The 27,055-nt window shown below is 41.9% G+C and overlaps 1 long non-coding RNA gene across 1 annotated transcript in view; it reads left to right on the plus strand.

The window, feature by feature from the left end:
* LOC111752228 (uncharacterized) overlaps positions 1-12,789 on the plus strand; it is a 60,865-nt gene extending 48,076 nt beyond the window's left edge. Inside the window, exons 2-3 of the long non-coding RNA XR_002787208.2 lie at positions 5,612-5,698; positions 6,746-12,789. This is a non-coding gene — a long non-coding RNA (uncharacterized LOC111752228). The remainder of the gene's footprint in view (positions 1-5,611; positions 5,699-6,745) is intronic.
* Positions 12,790-27,055: the final 14,266 nt, after the last annotated feature.

Below are 27,055 nucleotides of genomic sequence, written 5' to 3' on the forward strand. Positions count from 1 at the left end.
TGCTGTCATTTTGATGCCTTTTCATGTGAGTTGTTGGCCATTTCATTTTTCCACATACTTTTTTGTGCTGAGACGTTTTTCTTAGTAGATTGTGAGATCCTCATTTTCATAATGTTTACCTTTATGTTTGTTGGGTCGTTACGTTTTTCTTGGCTTTTTTCTTGAGTTGTGGAATTGATATTCCTTTTTGTGGTTACCTTATTATTTACCCCTATTTTTCTAAGTAAAAACCTAACTTGTATTGTTCTATATCGCCTTGTATCACTCTCCATCTGGCAGTTCAATGCCTCCTATATTTAGTCCCTCTTTTTGATTATTGTGATCGTTTATCTATTGATTTCCATGATTCCCTGTTATGTGTATTATTTTGTTTATTTATTTTTTAGAATTAATCTTAATTTGTTTGTTTTTGTGCTTTCCCCATTTGAGTTGTGTTGATATCAGGACGTTCTGTTTTGTGACCTTGTATTGTGCTGGTACCTAATATTATTGGTCATCAGGCCAAACAATCTCCTTTAGCATTTCTTGCAGTCTTGGCTTAGTTTTTGCAAATTCTCTAAACTTGTGTTTATCTGTAAATATCTTAATTTCTCCTTCATATTGGGGGGTTGGAGAGTTTTGCTGGATATATGATCCTTGGCTGGCAGTTTTTCTCCTTCAGTGCTCTGTATACGTCGTCCCATTCCCTTCTTGCCTCCATGGTTTCTGCTGAGTAGTCTGAACTTATTCTTATTGATTCTCCCTTGAAGGAAACCTTTCTTTTCTCCCTGGCTGCTTTTAAAATTTTCTGTTTATCTTTGGTTTTGGCGAGTTTAATGATAATATGTCTTGGTGTTTTTCTTTTTGGATCAATCTTAAATGGGGTTCGATGAGCATCTTGGATAGATATCCTTTCGTCTTTCATGATGTCAGGGAAGTTTTGTGTCAGGAGTTCTTCAACTATTTTCTCTGTGTTTTCTGTCCCCCCTCCCTGTTCTGGAACTCCAATCACACGCAAGTTATCCTTCTTGATAGAGTCCCACATGATTCTTAGGGTTTCTTCATTTTTTTTTAATTCTTTTACCTGTTTTTTTTTCAGCTATGTTGGTGTTGATTCCCTGGTCCTCCAGATGTCCCAGTCTACATTCTAATTGCTCGAGTCTGCTCCTCTGACTTCCTATTGCGTTGTCTAATTCTGTAATTTTATTGTTAATCTTTTGGATTTCTCCATGCTGTCTCTCTATGGATTCTTGCAACTTATTAATTTTTCCACTATGTTCTTGAATAATCTTTTTGAGTTCTTCAACAGTTTTATCAGTGTGTTCCTTGGCTTTTTCTGCAGTTATCCTAATTTCATTTGTGATATCTTTAAGCATTCTGTAAATTAGTTTTTTATATTCTGTATCTGATAATTCCAGGATTGTATCTTCATTTGGGAAAGATTTTGATTCTTTTGTTTGGGGGGTTGGAGAAGCTGTCATGGTCTGTTTCTTTATGTGGTTTGATATGGACTGCTGTCTCCGAGCCATCACTGGGAAACTAGTTTTTCCAGGTAATCAGCTAAAAAAAACGCAGTCAGATCCCTATCTGAATTCTCCCTCTGGCTCAGAGTATTCGGATGTTAATGGAGCTGCCTGGGGAGGGTGGGGGAGGGATCAGAGAGCTAGGAGTGTAGCACCTCAGAATATAGAGCCGATCCCCGCGTTCACGCTCCGCCCGCACCCACCAAAATCCCAGCGGGACGGCTCCCCGGCTGGGATGCTGCTCTCCCTGCTCCAAGACCAGTCACTTCCTCTCGGGGACTTCTCCCTCCGGCGCTGCTCCGCTCGCGCGAACTGGGTGGGCGTCGCCTGCACGAACGGCTGGGCCCCCCCTCCGGGGTCAATTCTGAGGAATATAACTGGTCCCCGTGCTCACGCCCCACCCCGCACCCGCCAAAATCGCAGCAGGACGGCTCCCCGGCTGGGACGCTGCTCTCCCCGCTCCAAGACCAGTCACTTCCTCTCGGGGACTTCTCCCTCCGGTGCGCCTCGCCGGATGCGCGAACTGGGCGGGCGTCGCCCGCACGAACGTCTGGGACCTCCCACCGGGGTCGCTTTAGGGAAATATAGGTGATCCCCACTCTCGCGCCACGCCCGCTTCCCGCCAAACTCCCGGCGGGACGGCTCCCCAGCTGGGACACTGCTCTCCCCGCTCCAAGATCAGTCACTGCCTCCCGGGTGCTTCTCCCACCTGCTGCGCCACTACGCCGCCCGCGCCAACTGGCTGGCTCCCTCCCGGGATGAGTTCGGGGGGTAGGGCTGGGCCCCTTGTCTGTGCCGTCTGCCTCCCTGGGCTCTGCCCCAGATCGGGCTCCGAAGGTCACCTGCCTGGTACGCTGGCTCCTGGTTCTGAAAACGATCGCTGTCTGCCCGTATTTGTTCGTTCTCCGTCTCTAAGTCTGTGTTTGTTGTTCGGAGTTCGTAGATTGTTATGTATGTGATCGATTCACTTGTTTTTCCGAGTCTTTGTTGCAAGAGGGATCCGCAGTAGCGTCCACCTAGTCCGCCATCTTGGCCCCGCCTCCCGTCCTTTGTTTTTTAGTGCAGTGAAACTGCTTTCCTTAACAGGGCACGTTCAACTCTATATTTAATCAGTCCTCTGCAGGGCTTAAAAAATGAATAGGGAAAAATCAAATGAAGAAAGTAATTTTACATGGAGGAGATTAGGTTGGTTTTCATACATTTGGTGGTGTTATGGATTGAATTTTGTCCCCCCAAAATATGTGTTGCAAATTGTCTTCGTCATCTAGTGCTGCTATAATGGAAATACCACAGGTGGATGGCTTTAAGAAAGAGAAATTTATTCTCTCACTGTCTCACTGTCTAGTAGCCTAGAAATCCAAATCCAGGGCACTGGCTCCAGGGGAAAACTTTCTCTCTCTGTTGGTTCTGGAGAAATGTCCTTGTCATCAGTCTTCCCTTGGTCTGGGAGCATCTCAGCCCAGGAACCTCAGGTCCAAAGGATGCACTCTGCTCCCTGCGCTGTGTTCTTGGTGATATGAGGTTCCCCCATCTCTCTGCTTGCTTCTCCCTTTTATATCTCAAAGAGATTGGCTTAAGACACTATCTAATCTTGTAGATCTCATCAATATAACTGTTGCTAATCCATCTTATTACATCACAGTGATAGGATTTACTACACACAGAGAAATCACATAAAATGGTCGATAATCATACAATACTGGGACTCATGGTCCAGCCAATTTGACAGATATTTTGGGGGGGACACAATTCAATCCATGACATAAATCCTAACCTCAATGCCTGTGGTTATAATCCCATTTGGGAATGGGTTGTCTTTTTATGTTAATGACACAAGATTACTATAGGGTGTGTCTTAAATCAATCTCTTTTGAGATATTAAAAAACCAAACCAGTTGTTGTCCAGCTCGATTCCAACTCATAGCGACCCTACAGGTCCAAATAGAACTGTCCACAGGGTTTCCAAGGAGGAGCTGGTGAATTTGAACTGCCAACCTCTTGGTTAGCAGCCAGGCTCTTAACCATTGTGCTACTAGGACTCCTCTTTTGAGATATAAAAGAGATTAAAGAAGTAAGCAAAAGAAGTAGAGATGGCGGACGAGAGATGCCAAACCACATGAAGATCTGCCCAGGAGCAGAAGCTCAAAGAGACAAGGACCTTCCTCCAGAGCTGACAGAGAGAAAGCCTTCCCCTAGAGCAGGCACCCTGAATGAATTTGGACTTCTGGCCTCCTAAACTTTGAGAAAGTAAATTTCTGTTTGTTAAAGCCATCCACGTGTGGTATTTCTGTTACAGCAGTGCTAGATAACTAAAACCCATTGCCATCAAGTCAATTCCGACTCACAGCGACCTAAGACAGAAATATGGTAACTCTGGAGACAAACAGACCTTTGTGGGTGGAAAAAAAGTTTTTTAATCAGAAAGATGTTTCAACCACTTCTTACAGATTATGCCCTTTTTTTCACCACCAAAAACTGCAAAAAAAAAACATAAAAGGTTTTATTCTGGGGTAAGTTGGGGCCAGATATGATACTTACTGTATAGACCACCATCAAGGAAAGAATTAGTTTAACCAGATGAGACATATACAAAAATAATTACAGCTCACTGGTTTAAACTTGGCTCCCTGGGCAGCTCTTTGAAATTCTAATCTCTAATTTGGGACTAATAACCAAAAAACACTTTTTCGCATCATTTAAGAAAGTAGGTTTTAGATGCCAATTGTCTTGCGTTCCAAATTCAATGCAAAACAACAGAGCTAGGGTTTAAAACATACTCTTTCTTTCAGCATGCTTTCTTTAATATGCACTATCTTATAAGTCAGGAAATGTAGCAAAATCTAGGAAAGTTGAAGTCTGTTGATAAGGTAAAGACAGTTATCTAGGCCAACTGGGAATTTGTTGATTTGACTAATCACTGTTACAGTATAATCAGTTACATCTTATCTAGGCTTGTGTGGCTACGTAGTATACTTAAAGCAAGAGAGAATGATTTTATCCACTTAGCCAAATAAACCAGTTGCCGTCCAGCTGACTCTGACTCGTGGCAACCCCATGTGTGTTAGAGTAGAACTGGGCTGCATAGGGTTTCCAATGGCTGATTTTTTTGGAAGTAGATTACCAGACCTTTCTTTCAAGGCACCTCAGGGCAAAATCAAACCTCCATCCTTTCAGTTAGCAGAGAAGCATATTAACCATTTACACCACTGAGGGACTCCAGCCAAATAGAAGGGCCAAATACATAGGAGTTTGCTTGGAGCCAAGGTCCAGTTTGTAAAATTTGAAATAAAGAAAATGACAGAAGACAACAGAATAGATATCATTTACCCAATACTTAAAGCTACATCATCTCATTAAATTCTTATTATAACTCCCTGAGATAAATACCATCATTTCCATTTTACAGATAAGGAACTCCATCTCAGAAAGGTTAAGTAATTTATCCAGAGCCACAGAGCTAATAAAAAGTAGATCAGGCTCCAGAACACTCTATCATGTATGATTCCCTATATACGTATTTATTTCCAACCATGTAAATACACATTTCCAAACACATTTGAGCCCAAAGGTTTTGGGTAAGGGATGGTGGACCTATATTTTATTAAGATTCCCATTTAAATTTCTAGTGTTTCAGGAGTTCAATTTCAGTGAGGTGGAAGACCCAGCCAGGAAGTGGTAGAGTTCATTTTCTGCTATGGGGTCAGATAACTGTGGTATTTTGTAGAACTCACCTAGTTGGGGTTAACTGCATAAAAGCACTCCTCACCTCATAGAGCTGAACTTTCTTGTATTTTAGAAAGGCTGTACAGTGTCTATAATGAAGTCTGTCTGCAGGGTCTGGGGCAGCACCCTACAGTCGAACACATGACTGTTTCTGCAGGGAAATGTTTGAATATTCATCCTAAATGGGAAAAGACTGTAAGTAACTTCAGGATAACCGAAGTTATATTTTGCTACCAAATTACTAATGAAAACACTTGGAGTTTTCAAAACATTTAGATCATAAGGAATGGAGGACCTGTATCTAGGGTCGCTATGAGTCAGAATTGACTCAACAGCAATGGCTTTGGTTTTTGGTTTATTATATTACATACCTTTTTGCCTTTTAGAAGTAAAATCCTGAGTGATCCCGGTCACCGGCTCCAGAAATCTCCCCCTTTTTAACAAGGTCTTATCTCTGAACAAGATTAAACAAGGTAAGTACCCTTGCCCCCTTTTCTCTGTAGATATGTAGAGCATTATTGGGGGGGGTGGGCTTCTACTCTATGGGGCCCCTTCCCAGGTATGTGCAGTTGAGCTATGGCCCACCCTCTGTGATTTCATGAGAACCTGGAGTGGAAGCACTGTATGCGCCCCACTTGTTATCTCCCTGAAGTTTCCTCCCAGTAAAGCCTCTTTTATATGCATACTTGTACTAGTGGTCTGTGTGTCTGTGTCCCCTTTGCACAAGACCATAGAACCACTCAGCTGGAAGGAACTTTAAAGTTCATCAAGCCTAATTCCCTGTGACAGCAGCCTTCAAGGTGACTGCCAATATTCCCTACTTCGTGGTCTTAACACCTCCAAACTAAAACAGACTAGGAAGAAAAGCCTGGTGATCTGCCTCTAAAAATTAGCCAATGAAAACCCGATGATCACAACAGAATATTACCTGATATAGTGCTGGCAACGATGGACTCAAACATACCAATAATCATGAAGATGGTGCAGGACCGGGCAACATTTTGTTATGTTGTACATAGGGTGGCCATGAGTTGGAGCCAAATTGATGACAAGTAACAACAACATAATCCCCTCTGTATACCGTACTAAGCTTCATCTCTGTGACCAACAAAATATAGCAGAAATCATGGTATGTCACTTCAGAGATTAGTTTATAAAAGGTACTATGGCCTCTCTCTCTCTGTCTCATCATTAGCTCTTATTGTGAGGGCACTCAAGCAGCCCTATGGAGGGTCTGTGTGGTGAGGAAGTAAGGGCTTTTGTCAGTGGTCACGTGAGCACACTGTCTTGGAAGCAGATCCTCAGCCCTAGTCAAGCCTTCAGATGACTGCAGCCCTGGCTGACATCTTGACTGCACTCTCATGAGAGACCCTGAGTCAGAACCACTCAGCTAAGCTGCTCTCAAATTCCTAACCCACAGAAACTGAGATAATAAATGTTTATTGTTTTAAGCCACTAAATTTTGAGAGTGTTTTGCTACACAACAATATATAACTAAGACACGCACCCCCATTTCACAGATGAGAAGACTGAGTCCTAGAAACATGCTGAGATGTTCGGGAACCCTCCAGACACATGACTTCAAGGGCCAGCCCAGCTCCTTCTGCTTACATGGAGCGAACAGGAGGCCACTAATCTTTTACCATCTTGGGTGCCCATTTCACAGAATCTTCTGTGATTCTAGAAGCCCTGGAAAATCTGGCCAATAACTCAGTTCTGAAAAGTAAAGTTTGGCACAGACATTCTGGTTCTGGAGGAAGCCTGCCCACTTACTAAATTTCCCCAAATAGCTCTCTTTTGTGAATTTGCCTTTCAGGGGATAGTTTTTGGTTTTCCCTATAAGGGTGAAACTTTCTAGAATATAGTTACTAAGTCAGGGAAAATGAGAATGTGGTCAGCCTCTTTCCTTTCCTTGGAGTTGAAGAGCATGTTCTTAATAAACTGTCCACTCAAGGGTTTTATCGTGGCTAGGGCCTGTGAGATTGCATCAGACACCAAAGCTGCAGCTCTCAGTCTGGTTAGGTGACCGGATGAATGATTCCATTCCCTGCTCTGATGTGGAGTGTCTTTCTCTCGCCAGCTGCAGTTTACATACAGGATGCATTTCCTGTCTGAAGCCCCTGTCTGCCTCTCCTATCGCCATATGCTTCTGTGTTTTAAGTACAGATGGAGACATTAGTCATGCAATACATCACATGGGAAAATGTACAGGCTGGCTATTTTATTTCAATTTCAGTATGAATTTCTACCTTTGCTACTTACTGGTAAGAATATATGGAAAAAGTCAAAGGAGATTCTAGGAGACTACCTGCTCCTATTTCATTTTTACTGAATTCCTGCTTTTAATGTTAAAATGAAAACATCCAGAAGTTGTGTCATGATGACACATCCAAAAATTATTAAAAAAAAAAATAATGGTATGGTAGATTTATTGCAAATGATGCAATCCTTGACCCCTTCCCACATCCTTGCTCTTTGCCACATGGCTTTGCAGTGCCTTTCTCTAAAGAGGCAGAGTCTATTTTGCACCCTGTTATGGATTGAATTGTGTCCACCAAAAATAGTTGTTATAAATTCTAAATCCCTATACTTGTGGATGTAATGCCATTTGGGGATAGGACTTTCTTTGTTATGTTAATGAGACCATATCAGTGTTGGGTGTGTCTTAAACCAATCACCTTTTAGATCTAAAAAGAGCAGATTAGGCACAAAGAAGGAAGCACAAACAGAGGGGAAAATACATGCCACATGAAGATGGCCAAAGAACCAGGAAACAGAAGCTGAAGAGACAAGGACCTTCCCCTAGAGCTGACTGAGAGAGAAAGTCTTCCCCTAGAGTCCATGACCTGAATACAGACTTCTAGCCTCCTAAACTGTGAGCAAATATATCTCTATTTGTTAAGGCCACCCACTTGTGGTATTATAGCAGCACTAAGAAACTAAGACATACCCTTGAATCTGGGCTGGCCTTGTGACTTGCTTTGGCCAAAAGAATGTGGCAGCAGAGTGACTATGCATCAGTTCCAAGCCTAGGCCTCAAGAGGTCTTGCAGCTTCCACCCTCATTTGGAACTTTGCATCTACCATTTGAACATGCCGAGCTAACCTGCTGGAAGAGGAGAGACCACATGGATTAGAGCTGAGTCAAACCAGCTATCTCAGCCAAAGATATCTTAGACCACCCAATGATCAGCCAACAGCCAGACAATCAACCCCCAAACATATGAGAGAGCCTAGCCAAGATCAGCAGAGCCACTGACTTCACCTACATCTGACCACACATGCAAAAGTAAGCACAGCCAAAATAAAGAACCACTCAGTCATCCTACAGACTCATGAGCAAGAATAAATAGTTGGTTTTTAAGCCATTGAGTTTAGGAGTGATTTTTTACATAGTATTATTGTGGCAACAGATAACTGATGCACATAGGCCAGTCTTTTTGTGTTGTGGGGCATGCTTAGCCACTAGGAACCAGGCTATGAGAGTTTATCCAGAGAGGTAGCTTTCCATGTCCTGTCTGTGGGTATAAGCCTGGATAACAGCTTGAGATTCAAATAAGAGGAAAGGCCTTGGGTACTACCCATCAGTGTGCAGACTTCTAGAGAATTGGCCCGTTTCCAGCACAGTACCACTACCCTTGGCTGGGGTTAGCATCCTTCTTCCAGAGTCCAATCTCACTGATTGAATGTTTCCAGAAAACCTTCTTCCAGGGGTCTACCTGCTTATAAAGATGTCTGGCAAATACACTTACTTTCAGCTGCACCTGCCTACAACTTCCCCAGGTGCCTGGGGATGCCAATTTCTGAGCATTTGGGAGGCTTTTGTTCTGGCTTGAGTTGGTTCTTGGTTTTCCCTCCAGCCAACTTGGGGCTCTCCAATCACTCTCACTTGTTGTTGTTGTTAGCTGCTGTCATGGATTGAATTGTGTCCCCCTAAAATATCTGTCAACATGGCTCATACTTCCCAGTTTTGTATTATCGTCTACCATTTTATCATCTGATGTGATTTCCCTATGTGCTGTAAATCCTATCACTATGATGTAATGAGATGGATTAGTGGCAGTTATATTGATGAGATCTATGAGATTCGATAGTGTCTTAAGCCAATCTCTCTTGAGATATAAAAGAGAGAAGCAAGCAGAGAGACAGGGGGACCTTACACCACCAAGAAAGCAGTGCCAGGAGCAGAGCGTGTCCTTTGGACCTGAGGTTCCTGTGCGGAGAAGCTCTTAGACCAAGGGAAGATTGATGACTCAGACCTTCCTCCGGAGCCAACAGAGAAAGCCTTCCCCTGTAGCTGATGCCCTGAATTTGGACTTGTAGTCTATGAGACTGTGACAGAATAAACTTCTCTTTGTTAAAGCCATCCACTTGTGATATTTCTGTTATAGCAGCACTAGATGACTAAGACAGCTGCCAGTGAGTGGCCCCCTAACTCATAGCAACCCCATGCACAATGGGATCAGACCATTGTGATCCATAGGGTTTTAATTGGCTGATTTTCAGAAGTAGATTACCAGGCATTTCTTCTTAGTCTATCTTAGTCTGAAGCTCTGAAACCTGTTCAGCATCATAGCTACACACAGGACTCCACTGACAGATGGGTGGTGGCTGTGCATGAGGTGCACTGGTCAGGAATTGAGCCCTGGTCTCCCACATGGAAGAGGAGAATTCTACCACTGAACCACCACTGCCCTCCATTGCCAATAAGATAGGCAAAAGCCTTAAGGAAGAGCAAACTATCAGTCTTCCTTCAAGGAAAGGACTGGGCATCTGCCTGAGGCTGAGGAGGGGAGAAATTGGGGCTGGCAGTTGTTCTCAAGGTTAGGATGAAGGATAACCCACAGGGCAAAAGATTGATTAAAGAAAGCAATGTAAGGGGAAATAGCCATGGAGTCTTTAAATGTAGCTTCAGCAGCATTTTCAATGACAAGCAGAAAAAATGCTAAATTGAAGCTGATGAACAAAGACCTCTTTGATGAAATGAATCTCTCAACCATTTGCATCTCAGATCTTCACAGTTCTGTCACAATGCCATAAAGCTCATTTATGCCCTAAAACTATTCTTGTGTATTTGGGGGCATGAGTTTTCCCAAAAGTTGAGTTTTCTTATCACTGATCATGGTTACACTTCATGTGGGAACTAGGACATACTTAGTATTTTTGTTATCATTCTTGTTTGTGCTCTTCTACATTTTCTTCAAAACTGTTTCCTGGGTGCCATACCAAAAACAATCAAACAATCAAAAAAGAGAAAAAAGAGGCAGGACCAAGAGGGCAAATGAGTCAATAGCTTCTGCCAATCCTTCTTACAACAAAGACCCAAAAAAAACAAGTGAATCAATTATATATATGACAAGCTAGAATCCCTGAGCATCAAAGGCAAAATTAAGGAATGGGTCTGAGCAACAGGGGAGGGAGAGACGGTGCAGAAGCAGCAAGGAGTTGCTGAGCCCGCACAGTGCCTCAGCTCCTATTCCTTGGCACTGTTCTTTGGTACAACTGCGGCAGGTCTGATGGTAGTTCCCAGAGACACAGCAGCTTCAGTGAAAGAAGGCAAGTGGAGTGGCGCACCCCTGACCCCGTAGTGGGTCTACAACAGGGCTGGCTGCGGTGTTTAGGAAGCGGCTGCTTCAGCAAAAGAAGGCAACCAAAGTGCCGGCACACTGACCCCCTGGCATGCCGGCCATGGGACTGGCTGTGGAGTTTAGGACACAGCTGCTTCAGTGAAAGAAGGCAAGCGCGGGACGCAGCCCTAACCCCCTGGGGCAATCTCAGCTGGGACCCAGCTACATATGCCTCTGGAATCTGAGATAAAACAGCACTCTGGACGCAAGATAAGTGATTTTGTCTAATTTACCACAGCAGGTGGATCTAATAGTTCCTTCTTTTGAAAGAGCTCTCTCCTATCTGTCTGATCCCTCCCTTCTCTGTCCCAGCCAGCTTCATTAACAGTTGATTTCCCTGGGCCTGAGACAGAACCTCCTGGCCTGGGAGAAGGAACAAATTAACAAAAGGGGGGAAAAATACTCTGCAGACTACCCTAACCTGGAAGCTCAGAGCAGAAGCACCTCCAGTCCAGGCATAAGCGATCCACAGACTTTGTCTCTTACCCCTACATGGATCCAGGTGGCTATTATATCGCAAGGGCAAATCTGTTTGAGATCTGACTCTAACTGTTACAGCTGTGCAGTGGACCGACAGGTTTTGGAGGTCTGATACTGCTCTGCCTAGTAAACAGGGCCTTCACCTACCCAGAGGAGTCTGAGGACTGGATGTGCCATCCACACCACCTAGCCACCCGCAAAAGGATAATGGTGCCTACCAGTCCTTACAGGTATAAGCATTGGGTGCCTAAGGTACAGCTCCAGAGCCTATCCACCAGAGCACTCTAAAGAACAGAGATGCTCACTCCTCACTGACACTTCAGGGAAGGCTGTCAGCCCCCTGCCTTCCTCAGAGTGTGACCCCCTGCTGCTACCAGAAACCAGTGCATACACCCATCACCACTGCTCCCCTAAGATAGTAGGTGAGAGCCTACACCACACACTGGGTGACTGATTATCAGGACACCTGAGCTGAATCTATACAAGAATACTGAATGGCTCATATACCTGGTAACAGCTCTAGCCATCTGGTAACAGGACATTAGTGCTTCAAAGGCTCCAATAAACAAGTTAGCTCACTCTAGTAGCCTATTTGGCTATATCAAAACAAAACAAAGGCAAGAGACTAGGACACAGTGAGCAAACATAAAATAATACAATAACTTATAGATGGCTCAGAGACAACAGTCAATATCAAATCACATAAAGAAGCAGACCACGATTGCTTCAACAAACTCCCAAAACAGAGAATCAAGAACTATTCCGGATGAAGATGTATTCCTGGAATTACCAGATGTAGAATACAAAAGATTAATATATAGAACTTTTCAAGACATCAGGAACAACATCAGGAACTGTTACCAACTGCCTATCTGACACAAAGGGTGCTTGTCTTTTCTCGAGTAAGAATACATGCAAAAGACAAACTTTATCTTCAGAAAGCTTTATTTTGCTTGAATCAGGCAAAAGGAGTCAGCAGGGATCGAAGCCTCTTCAAGAGACTGACTCAAAAAGGGAAGCAGGGCTAGGGCTTATATGGGTTCGGTGAAGACAACAGAGTAATGAATATTTAGTGGGCTTCTTTCAAGGGGCGGGTACTTCTCAGAATGGCGGTGCATGTTAATTAGGTTGTGCCTGCATCTAGAATCCAATATGGAATCTGCTGATACTCAAGATGTAGTCCTCTTGGCAGACCTTGACATCACTTATTATGGGATATAGCACAAGCACACTATCTTTGGCACTACATCACCATCTTCAGAGGGCTCAGGAAGGTTAAACAGCAGTCACACTTTGTTCTTCTGTGCATGTGGGAGCCTGTAAAGGGGGAAGGGACTAGAAAAACACTAAAAAGGAGGTAGTAACTCACAGGTTGTTTCAGCCTTATCTCATGTTGACAGGGTGTGGTTCTTGTTTACCCAACTTCTAGATGGTAATCTTTTAACAGCTCTTTTGTTCTGCCAGCACAGTTAACCCTACCTGTCTCAGAACAACATCATGAACAAGATCAGGCAACAAACAAAAAGCCAAGGAACACATAGATAAAGCAGTTGAAGAAATTGAAAAGATTATTCAAGAATATAACGAAAAATTTAACAAACTGCAATAATCCACAGAGAGACAGCATACAGTAATTCAGAAGATTAACAATAAAATTACAGAATTAGACAACTCAATAGAAAATCAGAGGAGCAGAATTGAGGAACCAGAATGCAGAATTTGTGAGATGGAAGACAAATCACTTGACACCAATATATTTGAAGAAAAATCTGATAAAAGAATTTTAAAAAATGAAGAAATCCTAAGAATCATGTGGGACTCTATCAAGAAGAATAACTTGCACGTGATTGGAATACCAGAACAGGGAGGGATAACAGAAAATACAGAGAGAACTGCTGAAGATTTGTTGGCAGAAAACTTCCCTGATATCGTGAAAGATGAAAGGATATCTATCCAAGATGCTCACCAAACCCCATACAAGGTAGATCCCAAAAGAAACTCACCAAGACATATTATCATCAAACTTGCCAAAACCAAAGATAAAGAGAAAATTTTAAGAGCAGCCAGGGAAAAGCAAAAAGTCACCTACAAGGAGAATCAATAAGTTCGGACTACTCGGCAGAAACCATGCAGGCAAGAAAGCAATGGGATGACATATATAAAGCATTGAAGGAGAAAAATTGCCAGCCAGGGATCATATATCCAGCAAAACTGTCTCTCAAATATGAAGGTGAAATTAAGACATTTACAGGTAAACAGAAGCTTAGGGAATTTGTAAAAACCAAACCAAAACTATAAGAAATACTAAAGGGAATTCTCTGGTTAGAAAATCAATAATATCAGATACCAACCCAACACTAGAACACAGAACAGAGCAACCAGATATTAATTTAGATAGGGAAATCATAAAAATAAATCAAGATTAAAAAACAATAATAAATGCTCAAAACAGGGAATCAGTGATGTCATTATGTAAAAGATGACAATAATCAATAAAGAGGGACTAAATAAAGTAGACATAGATCTTCCATATGCAGAGGAAATCAAGGCGATATAGGGAGATACCTAGAAAAATAGGGGTAAATATCAAGGTAACCACAAAGAAGACTGATAATCCTATACTTCAAAATAAAAAATAAGATAAACCTAAAGACTCAGCAAAAACAAATTCAACCACAATGACAAAGATGAACACACAATTCACAAAGAAAAACTTCTCAGCACAAAAAAGTAAGTGGAAAAATGTCAACAACACACACAAAAAAAGGCATCAAAATGACAGCACTAAACTCATACCTATCTATAATCACAGTGAATGTAAATGGACTAAATGCACCAATAAAGAGACAGAAAGTTGCAGAATGGATAAAAAAACACAATCCGGCTATATGCTGCCTACAAGAGACGCACCTTAGACTTAGAGACACAAATAAACTAAAATTCAAAGGATGGGAAAAAACATATCAAGCAAACAACAATCAAAAAAGAGCAGGAGTGGCAATATTAATTTCTGACAAAATAGACTTTAAAGTTAAATCCACCACAGAGGATAAGGAAGGACATTATATAGTGATTAAAGGGACAATATACCAGGAGGATATAACCATATTAAATATTTATGCACCCAATCACAGGGCTTCAAGGTACATAAACTCTAACAGCATTGAAAAGTGAGATAGACAGCTCCACGATAATAGTAGGAGACACTTCAACATACCACTTTCAGTGAAGGACAGAACATCCAGAAAGAAGCTCAATAAAGACACAGAAGAGCTAAATGCCACAATTAACCAACTTGACCTCATAGACACATACAAAACAGTCCACCCAATGGCATCCAAGTATACTTTCTTTTCCAATGCACATGGAAATTCTCTAGAATAGACCACATATAAAGCAAGCCTTAACAGAATCCAAAACATCAAAATATTACAAAGCATCTTCTCTGACTATAAGGCCATAAAAGGAGAAGTACAGAACAGAAAAGGCAGGGAAGAGAAATCAAACACTTGGAAACTGAACAATACCCTGCTCAAAAAAGACTGGGTTATAGAAGACATCAAGGATGGATAAAGAAATCCATAGAATCCAATGAGAATGAAAACACTTCGTATCAGAACCTTTGGGACACAGCAAAAGCAGTGATCAGAGGCCAATTTATATCAATAAATGCACACACCCAAAAAGAAGAAAGGGCCAAAATCAAAGAATTATCCCTACAACTTGAACAAATAGAGAGCAACAAAAGAAACCTTTAGGCACCAGAAGAAAGCAAATAATAAAAATTAGAGCAGAAGTAAATGAAACAGAAAACAGAAAAAAACAATTGAAAGAGTTAACAAGACCAAAAGCTGGTTCTTTGAAAAGATTAACAAAATTGATAAACCACTGGTCAGACTTACAAAAGAAAAACAGGAGACGAAGCAAATAACCCAGATAAGAAATGAAATGGGCGATATCACAACAGACCCAACTGAAATGAGAAGAATCATAACAGAGTATTATGACAAGTTGTACTGTAACAAATTTGAAAACTTAGAGGAAATGCACAGATTTCTAGAAACACACTGTCTACCTAATCCCAGTGCCGTCGAGTCGATTCCGACTCATAGTGACCCTATAGGACAGAACTAACAGAAAAAGAGACAGAACAACTGAATAAGCCTGTAACAAAAGAAGAGATTGAAAAAGTAACCAAAAAACTCCCAACGAAGAGAACCCCTGGCCCTGACAGCTTCACTGGAGAGTTCTACCAAACTTTCAGAGAAGAGTTAACACCACAACTACTAAAGTTATTTCAGAGCATAGAAAAGGATGGAATACTACCTAACTCATTCTATGAAGCCAGCATAACCCTGATACCAAAACCAGGTAAAGACTCCACAAAAAAGAGAATTACAGGCCATATCCCTCATGAACTTAGATGCAAAAATCCTCAACAAAATTCTAGCCAATAGAATTCAACAATATACCAAAAAAATAATTCACCATGACCAGGTAGGATTCATACCAGGTATGCAGGGAAGGTTCAACATTAGAAAAACAATCAATGTAATCCATCATGTAAATAAAACAAAAGACAAGAACCACATGATCTTATCAATTGATGCAGAGCATTTGGCAAAGTCCAACACTCATTCATGATAAAAACTCTCAGCAAAATAGGAATAGAAGGAAAATTCCTAAACATTATAAGGGGCATTTATACAAAGCCAACAGCCAACATCATCCTGAATGGAGAGAGATTGAAACCATTCCCATTGAGAGCAGGAACCAGACAAGGAGGCCCTTTATCACCACTCTTATTCAACATTGTGCTGGAGGTCCTAGCCAGAGCTATAAGGTTAGATAAAGAAATAAAGAGCATCCAGATTGGCAAAGAAAAAGTAAAAGTATCTCTGTTTGCAGATGACATGATCTTATACACAGAAAAACCTAAAGAATCCTTAAGAAAACTACTGAAACTAATAGGAGAGTTCAGCAGAGTTTCAGGATACAAGATAAATATACATAAATCAGTTGGATTCTTCTACATCAACAAAGAGAGCAACGAAGAGGAAATCACCAAATCAATACAATTTACAATAGCCCCTAAGAAGAGAAAGTACTTAGGAATAAATCTAACCAGAGACATAAAAGACCTATACAAAGAAAACTACAGGACAAATACTGCAAGAAACTAAAAGAGACCTTCATAAATGGAAAAACATACCTTGCTCATGGATAGGAAGACTCAACATTGTAAAAATGTCTATTATGCCCCAAGCGATCTATAGATACAATGCAATCCCGATCCAAATACCAGTGACATTGTTTAATGAGAGGGAGAAACAAATCACCAACTTCATATGTAAGGGAAAGAGGCCCTGGATAGTAAAGCATTACTGAAAAAGAAGAACAAAGTGGGAGGCCTCACACTACCTGACTTGAGAACATATGATACCACCAAGGTAGTCAAAACAGCCTGGTACTGGTACAAGAACAGATACATAGACCAATGGAACAGAATTGGGAATCCAGACATAAATCCATCCACATATGAGCAACTGATATTTGACAAAGGCCCAAAGTCTGTTAAATGGGGAAAAGACGCTCTTTAACAAATGGTCCTGGCATAAGTGGATATCCATCTGCAAAAAAAAATGAAACAGGACCCATACCTCACACCATGCACAAAAACCAACTCAAAATGGATCAAAGACCTAAATATAAAATCCAAAACAATAAAGTTCAGGGAAGAAAAAATAGGAACAGCACTAGGAGCCCTAATACATGGCATAAACAATACACAAAACATTACTAGAACTGCAAAAACAGATAAAACAGTTAGGTAAAAATTAGATAACTGGGAGCTCCTAAAAGTCAAACACCTATGCTTATCCAAAGACTTCACCAAAAGAGTAAAAAGATTACCTACAGATTGGGAAAAAGTTTTTAGCTATGATATCTCCTATCAGCGGCTGATGTCTAAAATCTACACATTACTGCAAAAACTCAACAACAAAAAGACAAATAACCCAATTAAAAAATGGGCAAAGGATATGAACAGACACTTCACTAAAGAAGACATTCAGGTAGCTAACAGATACATGAGAAAATGCTCATGATCATTAGCCATTAGAGAAACGCAAATCAAAGCTACAATGAGATTCCATCTCACTCCAACAAGGCTGGCATTAATCCAAAAAACACAGAATATTAAATGTTGGAGAGTTTGTGGAGAGACTGGAACACTTCTACACTGCTGGTGAGAATATAAAATGGTACAACCACTTTGGAAATCGATTTGGTGCTTCCTTAAAAAGCTAGAAATAGAACTACCATACGATCCAGCAATCCCACTCCTTGGAATATATCCTAGAGGAATAAGAGCCATGGTACAAACAGATATATGCACACCCATGTTCATTGCAGCACTGTTTATAATAGGAAAAAGCTGCAAGGAACCAAGGAGTCCATCAACGGATGAATGGATAAATAAATTATGGTATATTCACACAATGGAATACTACGCATCGATAAAGAACAACAATGAATCTGAAACACTTCATAACATGGAGGAACCTGGAAGGCATTATGCTGAGTGAAATTAGTCAGATGCAAAAGGACAAATATTGTATGAGACCACTATTATTAGAACTCAAGAAATAGTCTAAATAGAGAAGAAAATATTCTTTGATGGTTATGAGAGGGGGAGGAAGAGGGGGAGGGAGGGAGGACTTACTAATTAGATAGCAGATAAGAACTAATTCAGGTGAAGGGATGGACATCCACAATACAGGAGAGGTCAGCACAACTGGACTATATCAAAAGCAAAGAAGTTTCCTGAATAAACCGAATGCTTCAAAGGCCAGAGTAGCAGGGGCGGGGGTTTGGGGACCATGATTTCAGGGGACATCTAGGTCAACTGGCATAATAAAAACTATTAAGAAAAGGGAAAAAAAAGAGGAAAAAACATTGTCATGGACTGAATTATGTCCCCCCAAAAATGTGTGTATCAATTTGGCTTGGGCCATGATTTCTGGTATTGTGTGATTTTCCTATATGGTGTAAATTCTGCATCGATGTTAATGAGGGGGGATGGGTGGCAGTTGTGTTAATGAGGCAGGACTCAGTCTACAGACAAGATTGGATTGTGTCTTGAGGCAATCTCTTGAGAGATAAGAGAAAAAAGTGTGCAGAGAGACAGGGGGACCTCAAACCACCAAGAAAGCAGTGCCGGGAACAGAGTGCGTCCTTTGGACCTGGGGTCCCTGCATAGAGAAGCTCCTAGTCTGGGGGAAGGTTGATGAGAAGGCCCACAGAGAGAGAAAGAACTTCCCCTGGAGCTGATACCCTGAATTTGGACTTTTAGCCTACTTTACTGTGAAGAAATAAATTTCTCTTTGTTAAAGCCATCCACTGGTGGTATTTCTCTTATAGCAGCGCTAGATGTCTGAGACAAACATTCATGGCCACTACAAAGTATAAGCAATTCCCTAACTCTTTTCCTCTCACCAGCCTTCCCCAGACTCCTTTTCCACAGACTCTCGTTCCTCAATCATTTTTAACTCAACCTTTTGTGAAAAGGAAAATGCATCCTACACCAAGATGATCAGATAGCCTGTCACAGATAGCTAACAAGAGATAAACTGTTGGGGATCAGTCGCACAGTAAGATTACAGTAGCCGCGCGTTCTTGATGTTCCACAAGTTCCTGCTTAGCCCTCCAGCAGCTGTTGCCGGGAGATCCACGCTGCAAGCAAGGTCTTGTGGGACATTTCCCCCAACTGCTCCCTCACTCCACCACCCTCCTGCCTCACTGCTGTGTGTGTTTGCAACATTCTCTTACATAGACAGAGATGTCCTCCTGCTCATTTTGCTTCTGCACATGGGGCAAGTACTATCTTCCCTCCCTCAGTGATTGTATATCTGGGTCCTCCCCCTGCTTGTAACCACAGCTAACATTTTAATTGTCCTTATAAATTCTGGAAACCCTGGTGGTGTAGTGGTTAAGTGCTATGGCTGCTAACCAAAAGGTCGGCAGTTTGAGTCCACCAGACGCTCCTTGGGAACCCTATGGGGTAGTTCTACTCTGTGCTATAGGGTCACTATGAGTCAGAATTGACTCAGTGGCAATGGGTTTGGTTTTTTGGTTTTGTAAAGCCTAATCCCATTTCAGAATATAGGCCACTGCATGATTTATTTAGTTGTTTTGCTTGTATTAAAGAGCAAGGGGTGGTTTGATAAAGTTTTTCAAGATTAGGGATGATTATAATGCTTCAGCTGTATTTTCTCCCTGCCTTGATATGTAGCGTATTCTAGATGGATCCCTAGGTTTCCTCAAATGAAATATATAGTAAATTTAAAGCGCAGGGCCTGGAAACATGCACAGGGACAAAAACAGGGAAAATTAGAACATAATTATACAAGTCCACACCAAAGATGAGCCAAAAATTTGGCTCTAAGCTTTCAGATGGCCCACTCAAAAAGGGAAAAATAGTCAACCAAGTATGTAATTCATGTTGATCAAGAAAGAAAGCATGCCAGTAATTCTGGGGAAATAAGGCATGTCCTAGCACATGCAAACCCTGGTGGTGTAGTGGTTAAGAGCTGTGGCTGCTAACCAAAAGGTCGGCAGTTCGAATCCACCAGGCGCTCATTGGAAACTCTATGGGGCAGTTCTACTCTGTCCTATAGGGTCGCTATGAGTTTCCCATGCAAGCTTCCACATGGGGTGCCATTCTCAATAGCACCTCTAGAATAAATGTGATTGCTGGTATGCTGGGGTGTTCAGTAAAATATCCCTCTGTATGAAGCAAAGAAGGGTTAACATCGATGCACTTCTCAGCAAAAGCCATTTTTCACAGAGCCTCCAACAATGTGATCTAAATGGTCAGCTCTCCAATTGTCTACCGGGACTAAAATGAGGAGTGTCTAGAGAAATGAATAGTCAGCTCATCCTTAAAATCAACGTCCATTAGTATTATTTCTCCCAACTGAGTTTTGACTTTTTCTCACAAGGCTTTTGAGCAGAGCATTCCAGTATACTGTTCTGCGGAGGCTACATAAAAAGAAATTAGCTTAATCTGTAATGTGAGATATCCAGGTTTGTTAAAAAAAAAAAAAAAAAAGAACATCCTGAGGGGTGGTTTTCACAACATCATGAAGGTATTAAATGCCACTGAATGGTTCATTTTAAAATGGTTGGTTTTATATTATGTGAATTTCACCTCAATAAATTCTTTTACAAATTTAAAAAGAACATCCTATTAGGGATAACTGAATTTTACAGTGAATTCTGATGAGAATAGATTCTTTTAAATATAGTTTTGTCTTGTTAAGTCTTAAAGAATGGAAAAATCTGCTTAAGGCTCATCCCAACCCTATGACATGACGATTGCGACAGTTCATTTCCATTGTGCTGGAAACTGATTCATGCCCATACTTGACTCCTGCATCAGGTCACATAGGAGGATGGAAAGTAAATATATTAGGAAAGGTGGCTCCCAGCCAACTCAGAGGTAAGTTTCACTTGGAGGCAGGCTCAAGCTCCACATGCTAGAATCAAACTTCCAACCATCTGTTTCAGGTTCTGTGGGAACCAAGAATTCCAGAGCTGAGAGAGATGGGAGAGCATCCGGGGAACAGACTCTTCATTGAATCTTGGTTCCATTCCACAGTGGAGAGTTCCCTAGGGCTCCCTTTCCCCATGATTTAAGGGCTGGAGGAGGAGTTCCTTAAAAGGCACTTTTGGAGTTCAAACTTGGAAATATGGTGGCCCTTTCCCAAAGCAGGGGCCGTGGTGGCGCAGTGGTTAAGAGCTCAGCTGCTAACCAAAAGGTCGGCAGTTTGAATCCACCAGCCACTCCTTAGAAACCCTATGGGGCAGTTCTACTCTGTTCTGTAGGGTCGCTATGAGTCCGAATCGACTTGACAGCAATGGGTTTGGTTTTGGGTTTTTGTTTTTTTTTTTTCCACAAAGAAGAGCTGATCCTGGGAACGAGATCTTTGGACATTCCATATGTGCCTCCTGAGACAAGATGACCCAAAACAAATGGAATAGATTTCTCTAATGACCACATTGAATTCACGAATTAGTCCTAATCTCAACAAAATCAAACTACATATTACACTTAAAACAGTAATTCTGACTGGTTCAAAGGAGACAATTGATCACCCAGTTTCTTCCTCCTAGAATCAAACTGTATGAGACTGAATTACCATCTAGTCAAGGAAACCTTCAAATTTGTAGGTGGGGTGTGACAACTGTGGAAATGAGTCTTAAAGTAGTGTGCAAAATGGGCTGCTCAGATCTGGATAAAGTGACTCACCAAGAATGGTCTTCCTATATGCCCAGCCCCACATGTTCACCCACAAGAGGTGAACTTGCTAACTCTGTTGGGTCAAGTTCCCCAGAAGCAGAGTCTCAGATGGCGATTCATAGCCAAGCAATTGATTGAGGGGGTGCTTGCAGGAGCAATCTGTAAGGGAGTGAGGAAAGCAAGATAGGGCAGGAGACAGCTAAACAAGGGTGGGGTTTCAGGAGAAGTCTAGCACTGCCCTGATCCCACAGGGAATTCTGGAGCATCAGCAGCATGGCAGTCGGCCCCATCTTCAGGCAAAAGGGCTTTGGCAACCTGTACCAATCAGTCATTGCTCCCACAGCCAGTGTGTGTGGAGGGTGGGGGACCCAAAGCTCTCCAGGTGAGACAGTTCCAGTTGCCCAAAGGCATCCTCTGGAGAAGGTTTCAGGTATGACTTCTTAGCCACAGCACCTGCAGCTTGGTGAAAAAAAGGATCCCAGGGTATCAGGCAAGGCACCAACAGCAGCTACTAAACCGGAGCTTTCCAAACTTAAGTGCACACCAGAATCCTCTGAGCACTTATTAAAACACAGGTTGCTGTGGCTCACCCTCAGAATGTCTGATCTTGTAAGACTGGGATGGGCTCTAAGAATTAACATTTCCCAGGTGATGCCAATGCTGCCTGTCCAGGGACCACATTTTGAGAATCGCTGCATAAAACTGGTTTAAAGAGCAATGAATCACCTTTTGAAAGCCAGATCATGGATATCTTCACTCAGTGAGCATTTGCACATCAACATACTCACAGGGGTTAAAGTGAGGGTTGACTTATCAAAAACGTACGCAGACTGATTTTATCAGACCATTGCCTCAACTTAAAAATTGCCTTCTCTCATCTACCACCAGCCCCAACTTCTAAGAGAGAATTTCAGTAAAGAATGGAAAGCCTGTATCATTTTGCCTAGAGATGAACCACTCAGTGGTTCAGTGATTAGGTACACAGAGTTCTGGATTAGGGCTTAGGAGGCCTGAGTCCTAGTTTCTGCTCCCCCCTGAATGGCTGGGGGATTGTTGGCAAGTAGCCTTAATCTGCTACACTTCAGTTCCTGCAGATATAATGTAGAGCTCTTGAAGGTCACTTCCAGTCCTGAGTTCTTCTGCCATTTCAGCTAGTACTTAGCTCTGAGATCCTGTGCAAGCCACTTGGGTCTCAGGCCTTAGTTTCTTAATATGTTAAATGGGTATAGTGCACTCAGTGCTCTCTCCAGCACTTCCACCTAAATTCTTTGAGTTGTCTACCTGTAACATGTTGATGACCCAGAACATGAATGCCAGACTCTTTCTCCCCAGCTGAAAAGAGCAGATGAAAACAGCAACACCAAAAGCACTCATTTGAGGTTCTTTTGTGTTATAAAACCCACCAAACCAAACCCAGTGCCGTGGAGTCAATTCCGACTCATAGCAACCCTATAGGACAGAGTAGAACTGCCCCATAGAGTTTCCAAGGAGCGCCTTGGTGGATTCGAACTGCTGACCTCTTGGTTAGCAGCTGTAACATTTAACCACTGCACCACCAGGGTTTCCGTGTTATAAAAAGAGGGAGCCAAAAGAGTTGCTGCTTTTCAGTTGCATACTCTGTCATTTGGTACCATTGCAGTTCCTAGGGTCCCCAAATTGGGATTATCACTCATCAAGCTGACTCAGAGGTCTGGACAGATCATAAAACTAGGGCACTCCCCATAAGCTCCAAGGCTTTTCTTAAATCCTCTGGGACTCCACATGGAAATCTGTAATGGTTTCCTCAAGGTAGTTATTGGTCCTATGAATGCATAATTGAGAATCCCTAATGAGTGGATTACCAGCACAGTGGATCACATCACATAAATGGAGACACTCCCATTTAAGAAGTAATAAACTGGGTAATTCAGAAAGAGCACTGCAGTGCAGACCTTAAAGATTGACATGAAACAGAAACTACTGTCCATCTTTAATTGGTTCCAGTCCTTTCATTCTTCATGTTGATGAAGGCAAGCTACACAATGTACATGGAATGAAAATTTTTTTCTTTATTCAGCCATTCAGTTGGACCTCAAATTGTATGCATGTCTGTGTGTTGGGGGAAACAAATAATGGCAAAAAATAAATATTTTATAATGTGCTATGTAAAAGCAGCAATGTGAGAAGTGTGATGGAGGAAAAAGTAACCAGGGCAGGGAGTGGGCTAGGGGCAAAAATGAGGAGTAGCTATCTTATATAGGGGTGTCAATAAAGACTCTAGGATATAATGAAATTTGAACAGAGCTCTGTGGCTGTGTGGAGGGACTATTCTAGGGAGAGGTGACGCAAGTACATAGCCAGTGGAATGTTCCAGAAACAGCATGGAGGTTCAGGGGCTAGAGCAGAGTGAACCAGGGACAGAGGGGCATGAGATGATATCAGAGTGGATGGTGGGGAGGAATGCAGGCAAAGTTTGTCAGGTCTTCAGCTCAGAGGGAGATGTTCTCAGTTACTGTGGAGTCGGTGCCTGCTCATTGTTGTTGTTGTTATTAGGTGCCGTCGAGTCATTTCCAACTCATAGCAACCCTATGCACAACAGAACGAAATACTGCCCAGTCCTGCGCCATCCTTACAATTGTTGTTATGCTTGAGCCCATTGTTGCAGCGGCTGTGTCAATCCACCTCATTGAGAGTCTTCCTCTTTTCCACTGACCCTGTACTCTGCCAAGTATGATGTCCTTCTCCAGGGACTGATCCCTTCTGACAACATGTCCAAAGTATGTAAGACACAGTCTCGCAATCCTTGCCTCTAAGGAGCATTCTGGCTGCACTTCTTCCAAGACAGATTTGTTCGTTCTTTTGGCAGTCCATGGTATATTCAATATTCTTCTCCAACTCCACAATTCAAAGGCATCGACTCTTCTTCAGTCTTCCTTATTCATTGTCCAGCTTTCACATGCATATATGATTGAAAATACCATGGCTTGGGTCAGGCGCACCTTAGTCTTCAGGGTGACATCTTTGCTCTTCAACACTTTGAAGAGGTCCTTTGCAGCAGATTTGCCCAATGCAATGCGTCTTTTGATTTCTTGACTGCTGCTTCCACGGCTGTTGATTGTGGATCCAAGTAAGACGAAATCCTTGACAACTTCAATCTTTTCTCCGTTTATCATGATGTTGCTCATTGGTCCAGTTGTGAGGATTTTTGCTTTCTTTATGTTGAGGTGTAATCCATACTGAAGACTCATAGCGACCTTATATATAACAGAATGAAATGTTGTCTGGTCAAGCGCCAGCTTCACAATGGTTGGCATGTTTGAGTCTATTGTGGTTATTGTGTCAATCCAGCTCATTGAAGGTTTCCCTAGTTTTCATTGACCCTCTGCTTTACCAAACATGATGTCTTTTTCTAGTGACTGGTCTTTCCTAATGTCATGTACAAAGTAAAGTGAGTCAAAGTCTCACCATCCTTGTTTCTAAGGAACATTCTAGTTGTATTCTAAGACTGATTTGTCTGTTCTTCTGGCAATCCACTGTATATTCAATACTTTTCACCAATACCACTGTCCAAATGCATCAGTTGTTCTTCTGTCTTCCTTTTTTATTATCCAACTTTCGCATGAATATGAAGTGACTGAAAAGAGGGAGATAGGAGCCCCCAAAGGGTTTTGAGCACAGAAATGGCATGACTTGCCACTCCTTTTGAAGGAATCCCTCTAGATCTATGTGGAGAATACATTCTGGAAAGGGGAAGGAGAAAAAAAGGAGACCAGTGATTAGACAAGAATCTAGGATAACAGGACACTGCATGACTTGCTGGTACCACTGGAGGTGAAGGAAGGGTCAGACTCAGCAGAATTTGCCAATGATCTGGTTGTAGGATGTGAGACAAAGACAAGAAATGAGGATGAATCCCGTGGTTTTGGCCTGAGCAACTGGAAGAATGAAGCTGTCATTTGCGGAGATGGGGACTACTGAGGGTAGAAAATAGGGGGTTGATCTGGAATGTTCTAAATTTGAGACACCAAGGCCAGATGTTGAGTAGGCAGTTGGACACATGAGTCTGGAGCCCAGGAAAGAGGTCTGAGTTAGATATACAATATTGGGTAGCATCTACTATATAGTCCATTCTTTCTAACCCATCACATATTCTAAGCCCTAGCCCTAAAGGTAAGTGGGAGCCCTGGTGGCACAGTGGTTAAGAGCTACAGCTGCTAACCAAAAGGTCAGCAGTCCAAATCCACCAGCCACTCCTTGGAAACCCTATGGGGCAGTTCTACTCTGTGCTATAGGGTTGCTATGAGTCCGAATCAACTCAATGACAATGGTTTTTTGTTTTTAATTGGTAAATGATATCTAGGTCTCTGCTCTAGATTTATAAGAGTAACTTTTTCTAACACGAAAACAATTTGTACCCTGGACACCCTTTTAACTCAGTACTGAAGTCACTCCTTAGGTTCACCCTTCAGCCAAAGATTAGACAGACACATAAAACAAAACAAGACTAAATGGGCTCACCAGCCCAGGGGCAAGGACGAAAAGGCAGGAAGAGACAGGAAAGCTGGTAATGGGGAACCCAAGGTGGAGAAGGGGGGACTGTTGACATGTTGTGGGGTTGGCAACCAATGTACAAAACAATATGTATATTAATTGTTTAACGAGAAACTAATTTGCTGTGTAAACCTTTATCTACAGTACAATAAAAAAAAAAGAATTTGTAAACAAGTAAAATATAAGCCACGATGATTTTAAATAAAATTGGTCTCGAATGAAACCTGTGGGGGCAATTTTGTAGCCAGCACAAGTATACCCCAACAATATTCCAGTGAGAATCAAATTAGACTCCTGGTCAGCTAGACCTAGGAATAACTAGCCCTCCTCAGTCCATTACTCCATGTGTAAGAAAGATGGATGAAATTGGATTTCATCGAATTTAAAAACTTTTGTGCACCAAAGGACATTATCAAGAAAGTAAAAAGACAACCTATAGAATGGGAGAAAGTATTTGCAATTCATATATCTGGTAAGTGTCCAGTATCTAGAATAAATAAAGAACTCTTAACAATTCAACAGCAAAAAGACAATCCAATTAAAAAATGGGCAAAGGGCTTGAACAGAAATTTCTCCAAAGAAGATATACAAATGGCCAACAAACACATAAAAAGATGCTCAACATGTTTAATCATTAGGGAAATGCAAATCAAAACCACAATGAGATACCACTTCACACCCACTAGGAGGGTTATAATCAGTTTTTTTAAAAAAAGAAAGTAAGGGTTGATGAGGATGTAGAGAAATTGGAATCCTCGTAGATTGCCAGTGTGAATATAAATCAGTACAGCTGCTGTTGAAAACAAAAAGTTAACACAGGATTTTCATATGACCCAGCAATTCTGCTCCTACGTATGTACCCAAAAGAATTGAAATCAAGTACCCAAACAG

This window comes from Loxodonta africana, chromosome X (assembly GCF_030014295.1).
Source record: "Loxodonta africana isolate mLoxAfr1 chromosome X, mLoxAfr1.hap2, whole genome shotgun sequence".
NCBI classification, from domain to species: domain Eukaryota; kingdom Metazoa; phylum Chordata; class Mammalia; order Proboscidea; family Elephantidae; genus Loxodonta; species Loxodonta africana.